The sequence below is a fragment of the Lissotriton helveticus genome, chromosome 6 (genome assembly GCF_964261635.1).
Source record: "Lissotriton helveticus chromosome 6, aLisHel1.1, whole genome shotgun sequence".
Lineage (NCBI taxonomy): Eukaryota > Metazoa > Chordata > Amphibia > Caudata > Salamandridae > Lissotriton > Lissotriton helveticus.
In genome coordinates this window covers 1034828440-1034850599 of record NC_136067.1, presented here as the reverse complement: position 1 = coordinate 1034850599, position 22160 = coordinate 1034828440, and the positions used below count along the sequence as shown (strand labels likewise).

Below are 22160 nucleotides of genomic sequence, written 5' to 3'. Positions count from 1 at the left end.
TTGATACGAAAAAACCTTGTTCCTCCAATACTACGGTTAAAACTAGATATAGCCAGCTGGAAATCTCTTCCCCTCTCTCTTCTGGGCAAGGTTGCTTTTTTAAAATGATGTCCCTCCCCCACTTCCTATATGCTCTACAAAACTCACAGGATCCTGTCCCCCTGACATATTTTAAAGAAATTGAACGCCTTCAGAGAGAGTTATTGTGGAATGGGACTCCATGCATAGCCCTGGGTAAACTTACATTAAAATGGTATGATGGAGGCATCAGCCTCCCTGACATAAAGAAATATTACTGGCAGCTATCAATCATGGCACATACGGTGGCCCCGATGATCCAGGATACCGTATGGATAGGTGGCTTCTTCCGGGAGGGAATTATAATAGATCACTTACTCGAAACCGGGCCGACCTCGGTTGACGGGCCCCACTGGTCACTCAGTAAGTGTATAGCACGCCGCAAACAGATCCCGCGGATGGGAGCATAGACTGACGTTGGATACCCCCCTATGGGACTCTGCACAGTTAGGGAATCTATGGACGTCAAAGGGATTTGATAAATGGGACATGAGCGGTATTTCACAAATTAAAGATATATGGGAGAAGGGAGAAGTAAAAACATTTGCCGCTCTCCAAAGCCAACACGAGCTGGCCTATACTGAACTTTTTCGTTACACACAGGTTCACCATGCATTACACTCACTCCTTCCAAAAGGCTCCTCCCTATCGAGTCGTACCCTTTGGAGGATAGGATACTGGATGGCGACCTCCTGGATAAGACCATCTCATTAATCTATAACAAATTAATACATAATATGGAAGATCCTCTCTCCGTATTGTGACAGAAATGGGTGGCAGATGGCGTAAAAATGGATGATGAGGAATGGCAGGAGGCGATATCCTCTCCTCGGGTAGAGGCTATCCCATGACTACGGCTAGTACAGCTTAAAAATCCTATGCAGGATATACATGACCAGCCTCCGGCTAGTACAGATGGGCAAAGCGGGAACAGGAAACTGTTGCAGAAGGTGTAGGCAAATAGGCACCTTTATGCACATCATATGGGAGTGCACACACATTCAGGCATACTGGAGGGAGATACATGAAGTGATGAGGGCAGTACTCACTATTGGTATTCTGCCTAAAGCACGTAGATGACTACTGAACATATGGGAACCGACAGACTTGAACGCCCATCACACACAGTGGCCACTTTGGGGTTCATGCTTGCCAAGAGAAAAATCGCTCAGGCCTGGGGAGCGGCAACCCCCCCTCACTGGGGGCATGGGAGACGAGTATGAAGTGGTGTATGTTCAGGGAAAAGACAGTATAGGTTGCCCGAGGCTTCCCCAGAAAGTGATCCCGCATATGGGAGATGTGGAACTCATATCGAGGAGACATTTGTGCTACCCCGCTGAGTATTGATCTGGATGACCTGCTCCCACCTTGAAACGTTCTTACTGTGTATAATGTGAGAGATTGTTGCCTCCATTGTCATGCCTATATTGATATTGATCTGATTTTATGATTGCTTGTTTGTCGATGACTGTTAATAAAAAGATTTAAGGAAGCTAACGGGAATAGGATGCGTCCCAAATAAAGCTGTTAGGAGAATTTCCCACAGGACATTTGTTGCCAGTTGTTAAAAACAGTCTACAGCATAATCTGGATTCAGTCAGTACAAAGTGAGACTTTTTGTAAAGCCATTTTATTCTCTTGGATGATATTTGACACATTTTCAGTCACAATAAAACTGTAAATGAGGTTGGTGGGCTCGAGCATCAATACAATGTTTTTGAGGGTCTGTGATGTAGCATCTGGACAGTAGTGGCCGGTATGGCTCGTGGGTGGGGGAGCCGGCACGAGGGACCTCGGGGGGATTTGTGGGGGGTGTTGCGGGGAAAGGAAAAAAAAAGATAAAAATTAAACTCACGTTTCCGCTGGCCGGGTAAAATGTAATGTAATGTAAAAAGCACTTATATAGCGCAAAAACTGTCACCCTATGGGTATCCTGGTGCTTTTAGAAATGGTGATGGGTCCCACGTCATCTCTGCTCCTGCTCCCCTGCTCTCCTGCCTCCAGGAGAAACATGAAGGAAGCAGCCAGGCTCCCTCCTCTCAGCCGATCACAATGCTGCAGTGCAGTGTTGTGATTGGTCGGGACGGCCCCCAGCCAGGGGCTAGTGGGGTGGGCATGTTCTCCAAGCAGGCTGCAATGCAGCCTGCATGGAAAAGAGCAGTGTGTGCATGACTGGTTTGGGTGGCCCGAGAGGGTCGACCCAACAGTCTTTGTGCACTCAGGAGTGGGAATACCACTCCTCTCCTGCCCTGCTCAAAGATCAGAGCAGACCCGTCCACCGCCCGCCCGCAATGCATAAAGCAAACATAAAATGGTAATAACTAAAAGTTATGACCATTTTGTATTTTGGCTTTCTCACACTGCGAGAAAGCAGTGGGGAGATGCTCCTCCACCCTAGTGGAATAAAGTGTCTCTTCCCAGCATAGTTGGTGAAAAGGAATGATCCTACCTACACAGCATAACCTAAGGCTCACTGGCACGTACACTGCCCGATAAGCACTAGCGGATGCCCAGCGCGTAACATAGGCATCAGTACCAGAGAGTGATTGGGCCTCAACACGTCCTTTAGGAACTAGAAGAAGTAAGCGGAGTGGGGTCGGGCATGTTACCCCCCTTTAAGGGAAAGAAGAAGATCTGACTGTAAAGGAGGAGAGTACCTTGCACTGGTCCGGTTCTTAGCATACACAGGGGAGGCCTAGGAGCAGAGGAAGTGGTCAAGAGGCACTGGTCCCCTTTTTGGCATTGGGGGGCTCTGCCCGGTTTGGGCGTGATGGCGCCTGGCGGGCGATTGCATCTCTGTCACCAAATAAAAATCAGGGCAACAGGGTCTCAAACTATTTTTCACCAGTGGAGTCACGGGAAAGAGGCATCTGCCTTGCGAGCAGATGGCGTAATGACTAACAAAAGAAGACCTTCTAGCCTGCCTATAGGACATTAAACAGGAACTATGAGCGGACTTGAAGGCAGATATGGCCTCTTCCCTTGAATCTCTTCACTCAGATATTAATGGCCACCTAATGACAATGCAACAAGCTGTAGACTCTGTGGGAGCTAGGACTCTAGACTTGGAAAGTAACCTCCAAGAATTGGAATGCCACACGGGCCAGGCGGAGGAGGCATCGAGGAGGCTTACAGTGCAGCTAGAACTTTACATACTTAATTGTGAAGATTTGAAAACCAGATACCGGAGAGACAATATACGCCTAAGGAATTTGGCGGATGGTCCAGATCTGGAGGCCTTTGTGGAGGATCTCTTTGCCATCATACTGGGAAGCACACACTTGAAGGTCAAACTTGATGGAGTTCACAGTGTGGGACCACTGCTGCCCAGGGAGAAAAGGGCACCCCGGAATGTACTAGCCAGATTACATTCCTTTAAAGTCAAGGAGGTTATTATGCAGGCAGCACACAAATCAGAAGAGGTGACCTATCAGGGGGCCTCATGCTCCATTTTCCAAGATGTGGCACTGGCAACACTAGAGAGGCGCATACAGTTCCTGTGACTGACAAGCTGCGGCATGACCGCATATGGTACCAATGGACCTACCCTTTGGGACTAGCATTTGAGTGGCATAACAAAGCACATCACATCATAGATCTTCAGGAAGCGTTGCAACTCTTGGGCTTAATGGCAGAGGCAGAGGGTCCAGCAACAGCAGTAGCAGGGAGTTCCAAGAAGGTTCCATTGGACCAAAGACCACAAAGGCAATAGCTCGCTCAAGGCTACCCCAGAGCATAGAAGAAATCTGGGAAAGGGGAGATGGAAAGGGGAGATGGTAACCACTTGCAATGGGAGGGGAGCTTAGGGAGATGCTAGTCCCGGCGAGGGGAAAGGAGGACCTTAAGCTGAAATATAAGGAAGACGTCATTCAAACAAAAGGCCACTTAAGGACCCTAATCATGATTATGCTGGGCAAGAAGTGGACATCCGGGAGCACGGGCCAGCTGGTGCAACTGCACTGGGGCAGAGAGGTTCCCTGGAGGGACCCCCTGCAAGAGTTCAGCTGATTCATGAGTACTATTAAGCTGACATGGGCTAGGTTGTCATAACAGACACTGACCTATATGCTGGAGGACAAAAAACGACTTTACGGAATGTTGAGTTCAATAAGTAACTATTACGTCTAAGTGTTCAAATTATGGGGTTTGTATTGTTTTTGTTGTTTGGCACGGGGGACTTACAGAGCTTAATACAGTTACTGGAGGGGTAGTGGTGGTGGGACATGGGATGGGGATTATATGGAGACCAGCATGGGGAGAAGTGATCTGGAAGAAGGCTGCAGCGACTCACAAGAGCGAAATACATCGTTTATAGGGGTCATGGTGTTCACAATCCTTACTTGGAATGTGAGAGGGCTGAACTCTCCTTCAAAATGCCAAAAAATGTGGAAATATGAGCTGGACCAGAGGCATGATGTGGTAGCTCTGCAGGAAACACATATTAAGAGCTCTGAAGATCAAAGGTTAAAGTATAAAAATGGCCCTCTTATGTATAAGTCTTCTGCCACAACTAAAAACAAGCATTTGCAATGCAATAGGTCTTGCATTTGCGCACGTTTGAGCTATTGGCATTGTAAATGACAATGCCTTAATTTATGATTAGATTTTTAAACATAAAACAAAGACATTGCCATTTACAATGCCAATAGCTTAAACTCGCGTAAATGCGAGACCTATTGCATTGCAAATGCTTGTCTTCTCATGTGTCAAAATCCACTACCGACATGCTTTTCGCAGTTGGACTGCTTTTTCAAGGGTGTGTTTACTTTCATAATCTTTAACCGTCTACTGTATATTTTGTTAAATTAGGTAACTCTGTGAGCCCAAATTGGCCCATCTCTCAGGTTGTACCTTGGTTATGTCAAGTGCTTGTGGGTGTTGACAAAGTTGTCCAGTGGTTTTTCACAAGCAATTTGTATATGCATTTTTATGATAAAAAAAGCTGATGAAAGAATGTAAATGAAGTGTAAAGAAGTCCCAAAAATACCCATATTTTCATGGATAGTTTTCTGTGATGGGGGAAATAACTACAAAAAAGCAAATGTGCAATACGACGTGTTACTCCTATGCACTGCCCACAATTAGTAGTAAGTATACAGGAGTAGCAGTACTCATGGAATTCTGTGACTTCTCTAGACCTGTGAGTGTTCTCCTGGGAATTTTTTAGCCCACAAACATTTCTAAATCTGTGCACATTTTACTGTTGTATTGTCGTCCTGTGATGACTGTTGGCGTCCCTGTGCTGGAACTGCATTTGAAGTTACACATTCTTGTCCAGAATAAGCCTTAACAGGAAAACCTAAATTGGACCTGTATTATTGTGTCATGTGAGTTTTGGTAAATCTATATTTCTGTAACCCATTTTACCTAATCAATGAGTGCCATTTTAGGAACTTTAAATCTAGTTTTCAGAGTATTTTCCTGCTTTGCCCCTCTGTAAGGTCCATTTTGTCTTCTGTGTTTAAACATGAATTATTTTATATATTTACAGTAGTGTACGCTCTTAGCCTGCACAACTACTGTAGTGAAAGGGTAACAATTCTGTGGTGGAAGATTGTGATCGGTGTGTTGTACATCTCTGGTTGTACATTTTACATAAGGTGCTTAATTGGTGTGCGTGACGGAGGCACCAGCGCTCATCTGGGTGACACTTATTCTTTTATCATCCGTCGTTGACGTAGAGCGCGCAAGATAGAAATGCATTGTAGGGAAAGACAGGCAAATAGTAACAAAGGGAGGAAGTAGGAGTACAAAGGAAACTGCAAGTAAAATATAAGGAGACAAGAAGTGTACGGTGGGGGGAACGGAGGCATGGTGTGGAATTAAGGTGAGGAAGCCTTGGCAGCCCCAGTCTCTTCAGAAATTCTTTGCCCCCGGCACTTACCTTTAAGTGTTTCATTTTTCAAATTATGCACTGTAAAAATGTGTGTCATGTAAATGCACGCGCTGCTTTTGCCAGGCGAGACCTAAAAAGGGCTTGTGCTCTTCTTTCACTCCACAGTTCGGTTTCAACCTGAAGACTGCAAGACAGACAAGGAGGGAAGAAAGGCACACTTCATGGGCGTAAATGCACATAACGCCTCCCTGTATGCACCCAACACAAATCAAGTGATGTTTCTCCATACATTCCTTGCTATCTTGGGGAGTTTTGCGGAGGGTGACATTATCCAAATGGGAAACTTCAACTTCTCATGGGATGTGAGGGTAGATAGCACACAGCCTCATAGGTCTAGCACCGGGAGTTTCCTGCAAACACTACAGAAAGAATTTGGGGAATTGGGACTCTACGACGCATGGCAGACGGCACACCCGGAAGGATCGAGACTATACATTCTTCTCACACTCTCACAGAAGTTACTCTCGATTAGACTATGTTTTTGGGAGTAGCACATTGGCCCCAGCCATGCAGGTGGTCACCTCCCACCCTATTGCAGTCTCAAATCATGCCCCAGTGGCCGCCATACTGGACTGGGAGGCTCCCTCGCCTAGATGCCAAAGGTGGTTCTTCCCCAATTGATTGCTACGAGACTGCTTGCTCTGAGATGACTTGAGGAAGTCAATCAGTGACTACTTTCAGACAAATGCCCCACAAGACCTTCCCTTCTACCCACTGAGACGCATTTAAAGCAGTTTTTAGAGGACAATGCATAGCGCTCAACACATCCCTAAATAAACAGAGAATAAATGAGAGACAAACCCTGGAAGCAGAGTTAAAAACTGGTGAGCATTCACAAAAGGAAAACCAACCCTAACCCTCCAAAGGCATGTGACTGCATTACGAGGAAAACCTAACGCAATCTATAACAGAACCGAATGCACCCTGTTGCGATTTCAACGCACAACATATGAGCAAGGCAAGAGGATAGTGACTGATCTAGCGAGGCAGCTAAGGATTAAGAGGGAGAAGGAATATATAGAGAGCATTAAAGATGAGGGAGTGAGACGGTTACTTCTGACACTGGGTAAGCTCAGACCTTTGGCCGCTTCTATAAATAATAGTACACTGCACAGGAATCTAGTGGGCCGGTGCAACAAAGGTACTTGGAGGGTGCAGCCCTGCCCAGGGTAACCGAGAGACAGAATGAGGTTTTGAGCAGCCCCATTACAGAGGAAGAAGTACTGGAGGCAATAAAGAGCTTGAAAGTGAATAAACCCCTAGGGTCCGATGGACTGACTACGCGGTTCTATAAGACCTACAGTGTAGAAGTCAGTCCACACCTGGTGTCCCCTTTTTAACTTAATGGCGGGGGCTGGAGCAGACACACAATCCATAGGTGAGGCTCTTATTCGTCTTATACCGAAACCAGGTAAAGACCCAGCGGTCTGTGGCTCATACTGTGCAATAGACCTCCTAAATATATATACAAACTTGGACACAAAGATATTGGCTACCAGATTAGAAGATCTGCTTCCTAATTTAATACACCCTGACCAATCAGGATTAATTAAGAGGAGACAAACCCATGATAACATCCGGAGAGTCCTCCATTTAGTAGAGAAAGTCACTAAAAAAGCTGTCCCAGCAGTCTTGTTGGCACTGGATGCCAAGAAGGCTTTTTACTCGGTCAACTGGCAGTTTCTATTCCATACCTTACGTAAATGTGGCTTTTATGGCCAATTTATTACCTTGATTAGGGCTAATTATGCCTCGCTGACAGCCAGGGTGCTGGTGAATGGGGTGAGCTTAGATCTTTTTCAATTAGGAGGGGAACAAGACGGGGATGCCCCTTTTCACCATTACAATTTGCCTTAAGCATAGAGTCATTAGCAGCTAGGATTAGGGTGAACCATCATATTCGACTCACTAGAACACAAGGTGTCGCTATTTGTGGATAATGTCCTTTTGTCTTTAATAACACCGCAGTAATCATTAGTGGCACTCTTACAAGAACTAGAAAGGTTTGAACAGGGGGCGGGATTTAAAGTTTACCTGAGTAAGACCTTCTTAAACAATTTGACCCTGCCTAACTTTGAGATGGAGGTCCTGGAGAGGGACACACCCTTTCAGTGGGCTAGGAAGAGTATCATGTACTTAGGCATTAACATCTCCCCGAAATTTCAGACCTTTTAGAGCCAATTATTCCCCCCTTACTTCAACAATTGAAATCTGACTTGCACAGGTGGTCCCCAGTATATCTGTCATGGTTGGGGAGAATCTGTGTAATCAAGATGACTGTACTGCCAAAGTTGCTTTACTTGTTTCAGGGACTCCCTATTGCACTGGAACTTAACCACCTCCCGACACTCCACACCCTAATAATCCGGTTTATCTGGCAGAATTATAGAGCCCGCTTACCTTATAAACTGCTACGCCTGCCTTAATCAGCGGCGGGTTTGGCCCTACCAGACTTTATTCTCTACTACAAGGCGGCACAACGGAGGGTGATTCTTGAGTGGTCGGCCAGGGAATCTGATATACACTGGCTCCATATGGATAGGGCAGTGGTAGGTAAATACATTTGTGATCTCCTCTGGAAACCTAAGGCAGATATGCCCTGTAATCCGTGCCTTAGTACCCCCAAGGGGACTACCCTCAGGTTTTGGGATGAGGTGTTTTAACAATTCTCCTGAACAACCTTTCCCTCTCCTCTCACATCGATTCATTTCAACCCCGTATTTCCACCGAAACAACACTTGGGTCCCTTTGATACTTAGAGGGAGAGGGATGCCTGGCAATATTTGATTTATTCCACAACAAAGACATTCTCATCTTTGAGAACTGTCGTTGGAGTTTAATTTGCCAACAGTGGAACAGTTTACTATGCCCAATTAGCCCACTGGGTACTGCAACCAGCAGTTCGAGAGACAACCACTAGAGACCTGACTCATATTGAAAACGTTGCCAGACAAGTGGGAGGGGCTAAGAGGTGTATCCCAGCTTTAAGCACTCTCCTGCTTGACTCCCTGATTACCCCACACCTGAGGCATGTAGAACTCTGGAAGGCGATGCTGGGGGACACCATTTCGAAGGCTGGACAGTCTAGGCTTTGGCGGGACATCCCTAAGCTTAACCACTCCATGAGCATGAGGGAGGCCCACTATGAACTTCTGTTCAATTGGTACCTATACTCTATTTATCACAAACAAATCTTTCCACAGGTGTCCGGATTGTGCTGCAGGGGCTGTGGTATGTTAGGAGACTTTAAGCATGTCTGGTGGGACTGCCAGAGTATTCACCCATTCTGGGCGGAGATCCTTGCTCAGATCAGGAGACTTTTGGTATACCCAATCTCCTGTGATCCTGGATTTGTATTGGTGGATCTTAGGAGTGACTCCTTGAAATATCCAACTGTTGGGGACCAAAGAGTTATGTGGCTGTGTTTGGGGGTGGCGAAAATGGCGGTGGCCGCAGCATGGAAGAGCAAAGAATCACCCTCTGTGACCCAATAGCATGCAAGACTCTGGCGAGTAGTCACTAAGGAGAGCATGGGAGATATATTAAAAGACACATATAAGAATTCTGAATATATAAGGGAAGGACTGGTTCAATACCTCTTGAAGGGTATACCAATCTGTGCATATCCGACCAGGATGAGGGCCTTAAACCTGTTCCAGTTCTAGGAGGGGGTGTGCTGCAGGGGAGGGGGGAGGGAGTGGAGGGCCCACACTGTAGGTGCCACTGGTCATGTCCCAACCTGGTGGTCTGAACTCCAGTATTTTGATAATGGCAACCCCGCCTTACCATAGTTTAAGTAAGGAGCTGAGGGGGAGGGAGGGATAAGGGAGGGGTAAGTGGGCTGGTTGTATCATAGGCACCACTAGTTGCAGGAATCTGTAAATTGGTGGAGCTAGATGGTTCTGTTAAATATGAAATGCTTACTTTGTTTGTAGCTATGTAACTGGGCGGGGGAATTGTACATTTCAACTATCCTGCTGTTTTGTATTTTGTCTTGAAATAATAAAAACAGTTTTGAGGGAAAAAAGGCTCTGCGAAGTGGCCACATGGCTGCCCCTTTAAACTTTATTTCAGTCTCAGCGATGGGGTCCCCAGGGCCTACAATGGCCCAGGGAGTGGAGCTGCATTGCTCTGCCTTTTTGTAAGCAATCAGCCACCGGAGATTGTTTCCTTGTGGCTTCACAGGTTCTGGGAGGGATTCCACGTGGCCCCCACTCCCCTTTTTATGATATCAGCCCCGGGAGATGGAGTCCTGGGGCATTCACAGGCTTGGGAAGGGGGTGGCAATGCAGCTGCCTTCCCTTTCTTTGTTATGTTATCGGCCTGGGGGGATGGGGTGCCTGAGGCCTTTCAAGTCCTTTCAAAGCCACGTGCCCCCTTGCCTTAAATAATACACCTGGTCCTGGGGATAAGGTCCCTGGAACCCATATTGGACTCAGGGAAGGGGGCTCCAACTCCCATCCTATCCCTGCATATTTAGTTTTAAAAAATGGCAGCTGTCATTTTCATTTTTGTTTTTTCCGTAATCCTGCAGGAGTCCCATGAGCTTGTGGCAAAAACTGCCAATTTTAGATCCCTGTCAGAGGAGCCATGGGGCATGGAGGGGCTACTGAGTCTCACTCATGGGCGTTGGGGTTGTTTGCCTCTGGTGTCCTGGGGTACATCCTACTATGGCTCTGCAAACTGGTTAAGTACAACCAAATTCAGAACTTGACTCTCAGAGGCAGTAACGTCAAAGCGTGGGGGTGCATCAAGCTCAGCACTCAACAATCATTCAACATTGCAATACTGGATTATCCAGCCCAGTGTCTGTTTTGTAAAAAAAAAAAGACTTTAATACATTTAGACACAAAATACTACATGCAACACAATGCAGTTATGAGAATTCATTGGCCGGTGCCTCTATACTCAGGGTTCAATGTTGTCTCCCTTGCTCCGCCCCACTTCCTTCTATCTTAAGTTAAAGTATGTGCAGTAGATTTCAGGTGCAGGACTCCATGTCTTACGGAGAATTAATGCGCTATGTTCTACAGACTTAATCCCCGTGTTAGTCTTCTCATCAATGTGAGTCCTCTTGCCAATGGCGATCAAGGGTGCATTATTCATCGGTTTTCACCTCCCTCCTCTGGAAGGAAGACGCATTGGCTGCTAGTGCATTGGCACTCTCCTCTCTGGCCAGATGACAAGAGTTGCAGGTTTCATTTCTTGGAGTCTGGCAGTCTCTGTTGGTTGGTAGGCCCCCTCCCAGACTCAGGGGCCCACCATAGGCACTTCTCAGGGTTGAGATGGAGCAGATCTGATGTCACACATAATGCTGGGTCAATGATTTGAACCACAGAGGTCTGGCCAGTCATTGGGCTGAAGTCATCTGTTCTGGCCACTCTTCAGACTTGTAGAAACTCAATCTGCTTTCGGGCACATCACTTCAGGAACGCACATGCTTCTCACAGCAGGGTCAACTTTAGGTTGGAGCACTCAATACATAGGCACAAAGAGATGTGAGCATTGCATTGCATTGCACCATGCTGGACACACATAAACATACACAATCATGCATTTGGATGAATGGTGTGCCCCTTCAGGTCCAGGACAAGTCCAGGACAATAGTCTTGGGACAGCCCTTATCCTTCTCACACATGCTAGTTTCATGTGAGACTTGGGTCAAAAACCTGGATACCAGATGCACGCAGTTGGACGCTCAAGATAGGGGACCCTGAGTGTGCCCTATGCAAGGGACATTCTGTTGCAGCACCTATTTTCTTTTATAATATTGAGGAGGGCAAGAAATGGATTAATAGAATTTAAAGATTAACATTAAATTCTAATATGTAGAGTGCATCCATAAATGCAAGGCAATCAAATATAAATATAATCAGATGCAACAGATATCATCTATAAATCACATCCCTGTGCCTTTTTAACAGTTAAATCAATTAATGTTTTTGCTCATCTTTTCTTCATCCTAGCTCACCACATAAGTGGTCTAGTTGGAAAGGCATTTTAGGGTAGGTAAAGTAGTAATACTGTAGTACTCTGTACTTACGCTTACATGCCTTTATGGGCTGACCCCAAAATATCTAAAAATTCAATAAATTGGATTATATTAAGGAAATATTCGAAAACAATTTGTACAAACAAAAAAGGGCTGTGCCCTCGATTATAAATAGGGAGTCAATTGTTTTAGGGCCGATTCACAAAGACATGTAAGAGTATCTATAAAAGTACTCCTGCAGTAGTACTTCCTGTACTTATAATCCTTTTGTGAATCGGCCACATAGCGTTGCACATTGCGGGGAGGGGCTTGGGGGGCAAAGTTGCGGTAGTCTACTTTGAAGAGACGCTCAAATCCGTCTCGAATTCAGACTACAGAAACAAACGGTGGAGAGAAGAGGCGCATACATAAAAAGCTGGCGGAAAATTAGAGACGCCGACCACGGATCCCTAAACGCCCAACTCTGGACTGAACTGTCCATTAGAGATAACTCACCTGCAAGGAATTACTAAATGGAATCACTGGAGACCTTAGGACTAACAAACCCCTGGGAGTCATTGACAGACCTTGGCACCTTTAAAAAAGTGGTATCGAAAGGCACCAAGATGATTTCATCTATAGAGGACAAAGACACCTTGGCTAAGAGAGCCCATGGATGGGTAGTGTTGAAAGGCTACAACGCTCTTAAGCCACAAGAGTACCTAACAACGGGCCTCACACAGAAAACAAAAAACAAGTTTCTTAATATGCGCTTTGGCAACATACACATACTACCCCACTTGGCACCCTGGAAAAGGGAAAGTTCAGCAAACTGCTGCCGACTCTGTTCATCTGGAAAAGAGGACCTCATACATATAATTTGTATCTGTACAAATCTCTTGGACATAAGGCGTTCCCTACTTCGGGCCCTATGGAACCAGATGGGCATAACAAGTTGCAGGCAGGCTGTGATGCAATGTTTTAATCCAGAAGAAATCCAGCTAAACTGTAGATTAATTAAATTTTTCGAGATAGTGGCTAGTAGACTAACGAAACAGTCACAGGGCTTACCCGAAGCACCAGCCAAACCAAAGCCGTGCTAACCTCCTCAGAGAACTTTGTCCCATAACTCTGTAAGAACTTTGTCTCCCTAATCCTCATGGCCTTTATTAAATTAAAATCGTGACTCATATGATTTTAGTTTGCGAGCCTACTGCTCTTTTTATGTTTCAAATGCAACTACGGTTTTCTTTTATACATTTGTATGTTTTAAATTGTGAGTTTTTATTAACTGTACAATAAACAAACCCAAACCTACTTTGAAAAGGAAAACATTTTTGTAAATGCTACACATGCCCATTCTATTACATAGTTGGTAGGTATCTAATGCAGATGTTTGCATTTATGTATTCATGCAATAGCTCCTTTTGTTATCAAGGGTCAATTCCTGGGATATACTTGTATGTTTATTTTTATGCTTATGTTTAAGGAATGTATAAAGCACAAACTGTCACTGAAAGGCATATCCTGCCGCTCAAAGCTCTGAAACATGAATAGTACAAACCACTTCAAAAACTGATCTCCAACTACTTGGCTTGAGGGCAAACTATGACTAAATACATTGACGGTTAAAAAACAGGTCTCAAGACCTTTCCCAAATCTAAGAAGGTGTGTTTCTTTCCTGAGATGCCCAGGAAGTTTATTTCATCTTTGGGCAGCAGAAATAGAAAAGTCTATTCCACCAAGTGTACACGATCGATGTGAGGAATCACTAACAGAGAATGATTACTATATCTCAGTGATCGTAAAGGGTTGTACCACTTAAATCAACCTTTGATGACATACTGCTTTGCATAATACACCGCTTTATGCATAAGGCACACAACTTTGAAGGCAATACTGTCCTTGACTGGGAGCCAGTGAAGAGAATCTAGCACCTGGAAAATATGATCTCTAGTTTTTAAGCCCAATATTAAATTAATAAAGCCCTTCAACATCACAAGTGAATAACAATTCAATGTGACTATTGAAAGCTCTGTATTCAATGTTGTCTATCATCATTTGTGGATCTCTCATGTATGAGGGCTTCCCACTGACAAAGGGGGAGGGAGACATCTGTAATGTTGCTCATCAATTTATGCAGGAGATAAAAGGTTTGTAGAGAGACTGCAGCTTTTATAAATCGAAAAAATTGCTGCTACACCAAGGTTATAAATATTTTCCGAAATCAAGGGCTATGTTTATCACAATTCACAAAACACTACACAAGACACCCTGCTGAGCTGCATTAAAGGTATAGGGTAGTAATTCACCATATCAATCAAAATATGGCACCTTCCTGCTCTCTGCCACCTGTGCTGGGGCACAAACTGCTGCACCATGGTGCAAGGGTGCCCGCATTTCAGGAAGGATTGTTTTTGTATAAGATATAGGTATAAAAAAAGACAAAACCCTTCCAAACACACAGGCTCCTCAGTGTTGCTTGCCACCCATGTAGGCAAGTGCTTCAGTGTCCCACATAGGGGTCAATCAATCAATCAATCAGAGCATTTTTAAAGCACGCTACTCAGCCGGGAGGGTCTCAAGGCGCGGGGGGGTGCTGCTACTGCTCAAATAGCCAGGTCTTGAGTAGTCTTCTGAAGGTTAGCAGGTCCTGGGTCTGCCATAGGAGGATGCGGAGGGTGTTCCAGGTCTTGGCGGCGAGGTGGGAGAACGATCTACTGCCGGAGGTCGTTCTTCGGATGCGGGGGACGGTGGAGAGGGCGCGGTCGGCAGAGTGGAGCTGGCGCTTGGGGGTGTAGAAGGTGAGTCATCTGTTGAGGTATGCTGGTCCGGGGTTGTGGAGTGGCTTGTGTACGTGGGTGAGGAGCTTGAAGGTGATCCTCTAGTTGACGGGAAGCGAGTGCAGGTCTCTCAGGTAGGGTGTGATGTGGTTGCGGCGAGGGATGTCGAGGATCAGGCGTGCGGAGGCGTTCTGAATGCGTTGTAGTCGTTTCAGGAGTTTGGCAGAAGCTCCTGCGTAGAGGGCGTTTCCGTAGTCCAGCCTGCTGCTGACGAGGGCCTGGGTGACCGATCTTCTTGTGTCGGTGGGGATCCACCTGTAGATCTTGCGGAGCATGCGGAGGGTGTTGAAGCAGGAGGACGAGATGGCGTTGACCTGCTTTGTCATGGAGAGGGTGGAGTCGAGGATTAACACCAGGTTGCGTGCGTGGTTGGTGGGTGTTGGTGCTGTTCTCAGTGCAATAGGCCACCAGGAGTCGTCCCAGACCGAGGGGGTGAAGCCGAGGACGAGGACTTCTGTCTTGTCTGAGTTTAGCTTCAGACTGTTGTTCCTCATCCACTCTGCGACAGCTTTCATTCCTTCATGGAGGTTGGTTTTGGCGTTGAGGGGGTCCTTGGTGAGGGAGAGGATAAGCTGGGTGTCGTCGGTGTAGGAGATGATGTTGAGGTTGTGCATTCGGGCGACGTGGGCGAGTGGTGCCATGTAGATGTTGAACAATGTAAGGCTGAGGGATGAGCCCTGGGGTACGCCGCAGATGATCTTGGTGGCTTCGGAGCGGAAAGGGGTGAGGCGGACGTTCTGGATTCTGCCGGAGAGGAAGGAGGGGGTCCAGTCCAGATCCTTGTCTCGGATTCCAGCTTCGTGGAGGCGTGTGCGGAGGGTGCAGTGGCAGACAGTGTCGAAGGCGGCTAACAGGTCCAGGAGGATGAGGGCCGCGGTTTTGCCGTTGTCCAGCAGGGCCCTGATGTCATCGGTGGCAGCGATGAGGGCAGTTTTGGTGCTGTGGTTGCTGCGGAACCCGGACTGCGACAGGTCCTGGATGCTGCTCTCCTCGAGGTAGTGGGTCAGTTGTTGTTGACGGTCTTCTCGATGACCTTCGCTGGGAACGGGAGCAGGGAGATGGGTCGGAAGTTCTTGAGGTCCTCAGCGTCATCCTTGTTTTTTTTGAGTAAGGCGTAGTAATCATTATATAAATGCGGCAATATATACAATAAGTTAAGAGATATGTTAAAGTTTTTGTGTTTCTGTTACTGAAAATGAGATGTTATCATGCTAAATCCACTGTCACTGGCTCTGGAGTGTGTAGCTTACAGAATGGAGTCTCAGTGCATGCCACTGAATGAGGAATGAGAAACATTCAAGCAGATATTCATGGTTGGAGAAAAAACTTTTGACTGTCTTATTTGACAACGTCAATCACTAGAGAGCGCATAGGAAAACCTCACGCTACTTGTCGCACAGCTATGGGCAGAGGGCCTCTGTATAGTATTCAAAATATCAACCATAAAATAATACATACATCTTCTCTGGTTAATTTTTTCATTAAGTCATGATTGCTCATATGATTTCAAAATCAGCATATTTTTCATGATTCTCCAGTTCATAAAACAAATTATACAATCAATTTAGAAATTCTGCTTTCACTCAATTCAATTGTATGAAATTAATCTTTCCAAATTTACAAAAATCAACATAACACCCAATGCATTTCGGGTTCTGAGCCGAACCCTTCGTCAGGGGATGAGATTCCATAACATATTTGTAAAGACTCTGAATTTCTTGACAACTGTTGTATGGTTACTTTCCAGATCTACAACACAGAAAACAGCAACAATTGTTGTATGTTTAACATAACGTCAACATGCAGTCTATGCTTGCTCAATTGAAATTCCAAAATAAACTGGGGAATGACACCGCATACAACGAAAGTAGGGAAAGGAGAAAAATAATAATAAGAAAATAATAATGGAGTGAAAATCTCCACCCGTGTAGAGCTCAAAGCAACAGTAAAAAGTGAATATAGAGTGTGTAAAACAGTGCCTCTTTTCCAATGTATAGCACCGAAGAGCAAACTGAAACGTCTCTGATAAGGGTATGATGTACCATGCTGCATTCGTACACCTGCACAGTGATAAAAATGTTCCAGTATACATATCACAATATGCGTGCCCACAGACAGATCCTTAGTTCACCACACGTGTGAGCGTTAAACAGACTCATAGGGAAGATGTCTCTTACCCAAGGCTACGTTAAAACTACTCGAAGTATTCAATGTGTGACCACAATAGAAATTCTTAAACTCAAGTGACACAAATCCTGGAAAAAACGGACACCATGCATAAGAGAACTACCTAGATCCGTCAAAGTTCACAAGTCTTTACCAAACTACGGAAGGTCATACCTAGTCATGTGTTGAATAGCCCTCGGGGTTCACACGATTCTGACGTAGATGTTCTGAAAACAAATGGAGATAACATCACCATCTGCCTCAACGCTGTTAACCCAAAGTCCAGAAACCACTTATAATTGACACTCACCACAGTTCGTGGCGCGCCGCCATAACGTCCCTCTCGTAGGAATCTCGCAACCGGGGTCACATGATCTGAATAATCACACGTGATTATATGAAAGTTCCCATGAGGAGTCATGAAAATCAATGAGAGACTATGCGTCAAGCGACACTAAAAGTGGACTATTGTGCAAGTGTATTCCAACGGTTAAGTAATCGAGAAAGTTAAGTGCTCTTCGTGATGTGTTATGAACAATAGATCTCTATATATATATATACGGCCATTGCCCAATCAACTGAATAAAAACAAAAACCTACGCTCATCTCTCACTAAATAAAAACGCACAATTATCTGGAGCAAAAAGTGAAAAAGCAGTAAAAAGAGAAAACTATGATGTATATACAAAGATGGACCTAGTCCATTATCAGTTGTGATATTCCTGCATGGACTGCTAATGGCATGAAATTCTGAAATTTTTATACAACAAATAAGTGAATAAAAAGTAAATGAAAAGTAATAAAATAAAAGACAGAAAAAAGCAGTGTCTTCCCTCACAATCTAAGTTTAGGTGTTACAACCATCATTTACAGATAACATAACAATTCATAGTGATCATTGAGACCTCCTGGTATCACAGTTCCTAAAGATTTTATCCAGTGGGTTTCCCTACGTGCTAACATAGTGTTTTGGTCTGTACCTGAACCTGATTGAATACACTCTAAAATGGTATATCGTAATTGTGGGATGATATGAGGTGTTTCTATCCAGTGTCTAGCTAATGATGAGTTAGTATTCTTGTTTCGAATGCGACTCTTATGTTCAACTATCCGTGTCTTTAACTTCCTGCTGGTTCTACCCACATATACTAATCCACATGGACATTTTATGGCGTACACTACCCCTTCTGTGTTGCAATCTGATGTGTGTCTCAACTCAATGTTTTTTCCTGTATGAGGGTGTGTGAAATTCTTGCCCACCATGACATTGCCACACTGTCCACAATTGTAACATTTCATCATGCCCTTATGTACAGAATGTGATACTTTCTTTACAGATTTCAAAAGTTCTCTTAGATTGCTTGCTCTAGTATGCGCAAATAACGGAGTCCCTTGGAATACATGTAGGAAATCAGGCTCATTTTCAATTAATTCCCATCGGTTCCTGATAATGACCTTTATAGCTGGTGCCTGGGCCGAATGTTTGATAACACATACTTCTCTCTTCATGTGTAATTTGTCCTGCTTTCTCAAAAGAGCCTCACGAGGAATTTGCAAGACTTTATCCTGAGCTTCCTTGAGTATGTTTTCTGGGTATCCTCGATCTTTGTACTCAATTATTTGCTGCTCAATCAATCTCAGGCAGGTTTCAGGTTCAGAAGTAATCCGCTTTGTGCGCATCATCTGGGAGTTAGGTAAATGCTTTTTTAAAGCATGTGGGTGTGCACTTGAATATAATAGTGCAATGTTCACATCAGTTGGTTTTTTGTATACTGTTGTCTCTAAGCCTGATGTTGCTTTTCTGATTTCTATATCTAAAAAGTGAATGGATGTAGTACTTATTTCAAAGGTAAATTTGATTCTGGGGTTACATTGATTAAGTTAATTGATGCTCTCTTCCAACAGTTGTCTCGTCCCTGTCCAGATTACCAAAATGTCATCAATGTAACAGATAAAAAGCGCTGCATTCTCTTTCCAAGTTGTTTTTGACAATATATGCAAGTGCTCAAAGTGTGACATGAATGTATTTGCATAGGAGGGCGCTCCGGGAAATCCCATGGAGGTCCCCATGCGTTGAATGTAATAATCTCCTTGCCAGGTGAAGTAGCTATGATATAGCGCGAAGTGCAATAGTTCCAACAGAAATATGCTCTTGTCTTGCGAAATGTCTGATTCCAGTAATCTCCATTCTAATGCTTCGATACCTTCGTCATGGGCTATTGAGGTATACAATGCTACCACATCTATGGTACATAGGTAAATGTCTTGTAAAACAGGTGTCGTACAGATTCTAACTTGTGTAAACAGTCCGTAGTATCCCTCACGTAGGTTACCCATGCCTGCACCAGTGGTTGTAGATGAAAATCAAGATAGTATCCTAGTGGTTCATTGATCGATCCACACCCAGCTACAATGGGTCTGAATGGAGGTCTGGTTTTGTGCTTGTGAATCTTAGGTAACATGTATATTACAGAAACTTTCGGGGTAGAATTGTACAAAAATTTCTTGGTGTTCTCATCAATGTAACCTTCTTCAAAAGCTTTCTATAATATAACTCCTAATGTCTGTAGAATTTCCCTCATGGGGTCTTGATCCACTTTGATATATGTGTCCTTATCGGCCACATGTTGGTTCACACTATCAATATAAAAGTCAGTGTCCAATACTACCAGAGCACCTCCTTTATCAGCAGGATGAAATGTAATTGTTTGGTCTTGTCTCAATTTGTTTAAGATACGCCGTTCCCTTGTGGTCAAATTTGGCTGTGATGGTGGGCCATACCGTATGCTCTCCAGGTCCTTTTTCACTAGGATTTCAAATGAAACCAAAGTTTTATGAGAAATGGGTGAGATAAATTTGCTCTTCGGTCTGAACTTGTGTTGTTTTTGTACATCTTCGTTTGATGACACTATAGTAGAAAAGAACCACCTTAACCTTAACTTCCGCATAAATAAAAAAAAAAAATCACCTCAGTTTCCAGAGCATTAGATACATATGTAGGAACTAAGGATATTCCTTTGCCTAGAATAGCTTCTTTGTCACGAGTCCGGGGTCTTTTTGAAATATTCACTACTAGTGATTTCATTTCTTTACTGTCCTCTGTGGCCTGCCTGTTTCCTTTGTAACTTTTGGTTTTTCCACGCCTGACTGGGCGTCTGGGTTGACTAGGCTTTTGTCCGGTGGCATCTTGGCGTTGAGGCCTTCCCCTAAAAAAGGCACCATTGTAGTGGACGTAGTTGCTGTCTCCCCTGTGACGATCTGAGATGTTTGCGGCATATGGGATACACTGGGACGTTGTAATGAGAGTTCCTGGTCGGTCACAATGCTTTCTTCCGATGATGTTGCTCCAGGCTTTTTGAAAACTCTTCTTTGTGCGTATTTTTCAGCCCACGTATACACCTCGCCCAACTTATAGTCTATGGTGTCCCTGCGGAATTTTCGAGTCTTGCTTTCATGAACTTCTTTCGCGTGGGTGTCCAAGTTCTTGTTTATGTTTTCAAGTACCTGATCCCAATCCTCCTTCTCCATACGTTCAGTAATTTCATCCTTAAGTTTATTGATATCTATGGTTAATTATTTCAATAAAGAGGAGATCTCCTCTATAATTAGGAGGATGAGATCTAAAGAGCATTTATTTAGTATAGCATACCATCGTGCCATAAATGTCTTGTCAAACTTGAATAGCATGGGGCGTAGGGCAATCCTTAAACCATGTGGAATTCTCTTTACCTTATGATATTCAATTAATGTAGTTGCGTGTAAACGCTGGTTGATTTCGTTTCTCATCAAGTATTCAAGTTGCCGTAATTGCTGCGCCGTTGTTCCAGAAGACGAACCATATTCTCTAACCTCTTTAAAAAGTGCATAGATTGATTCAGCTTCTTCTGTTGAGTATGCTTTAGTGTCTGCTTGATTAGTTGTCAGATTTGAAATGTCCTGACAACGTAACAGGACCATTTCAGACAACACTGGCCAACGTCCTTCCTCCTGTAGTGCCTACTTTAACTTACCCATCCTCTGCACAGTGTGGAGCCCAACATGTGAATGCACGTGTGGCCGTTTATACTATGGCCTTCAGCAGCTGCGCTGCTTGTATATTAGTGCCCAGCTCCAGTTCTCCATTTTATCCAGTCCTCAATGCCTGTCACTCGTGCACCTTCACCTGAAAGCAAAGATGGCTGCACATGAACCTAACATGGTAGCAACTTTGTCATGTTTATGTAGTTCTTAGAGGTACTGCTGAGTATGAGCATCAGATGCTGCTGCTGCTCTAGTCATGGGGCTGCTTTTCAAAAGGGTCCAGCAGTGCTTCCCTACATCTCCTGTTTTTCATCTTAGAAAACAACAAACAGCCTTTGGAGTAGACAAAAATAGATATTTTGCCATTGTTTAATCTTCAGGTTCTTCTACAAAAATGTTGAATAGTCCCATTCTGTTCTTCGGGTTTTGCAAAGCTCCATGCTGCCACACCTCACCTATACATCATCTGGTACAGAGTCACCATACAGTTTCTCCTCTGTCCTGTTTTAATGACCTTTTTAATGTCTTGCACATTATCTTCCCATTGACCTCTCTCAAATTCTCATAGCAAATGTGGTTGACTTCCCACTCGCTCTTGGAAAGAATAAAAAAGTGATGGATATGCGTGCATGATTCAAAATTTGTTAACCACTGAGTCTTTCTTTGGCTTTCATTCCATCCCATCCTTTAGTATCTCATTTCAGCCAGAGAGAAAGAATCAACCATTTGGAAATCATTTGGATCCTGCCTCAAATGATGGCATTCATTTGAGCTACTAGAAAGCATCTCATCTGCATGGGAACACAATCAGTCTCAGATTTATGTTGGCCAAAAAAATCCTAAAATTACATTTAGATACTAAAAGTCTGGCTGCAGGCACTCCACACCGGGAACATCCTTTATCTAATTTTCAATATAAGAAGGTTAAGTAAGAACGTTAAACACCCCTTGAAAATGACCTCTGGTGGTAGGCAGTAAGAGCCCTCTTGGAAAAAACATAAAATAGGTAAACAAAATAAACACTGTGTTCCCTCCACCCTCTCTGCTGGCACCTCTTCTTGGTGCATCACTTTGACAGGACAATATGGACCCACATCAGGCAATGCCCATAGTACGTAATATCTATGAGAGAAAATATTACCAGTAAGTTCTTGTATTTCTATCACATAGCCTTGCGTTGTCCCAG

At 44.4% G+C, this 22160-nt stretch overlaps 1 pseudogene; it reads right to left on the bottom strand.

Moving 5' to 3' along the window:
- Window positions 1-20035: 20035 nt before the first annotated feature.
- The window catches only part of LOC144762600 (uncharacterized), a 79311-nt pseudogene continuing 77186 nt past the window's right edge, over window positions 20036-22160 (bottom strand).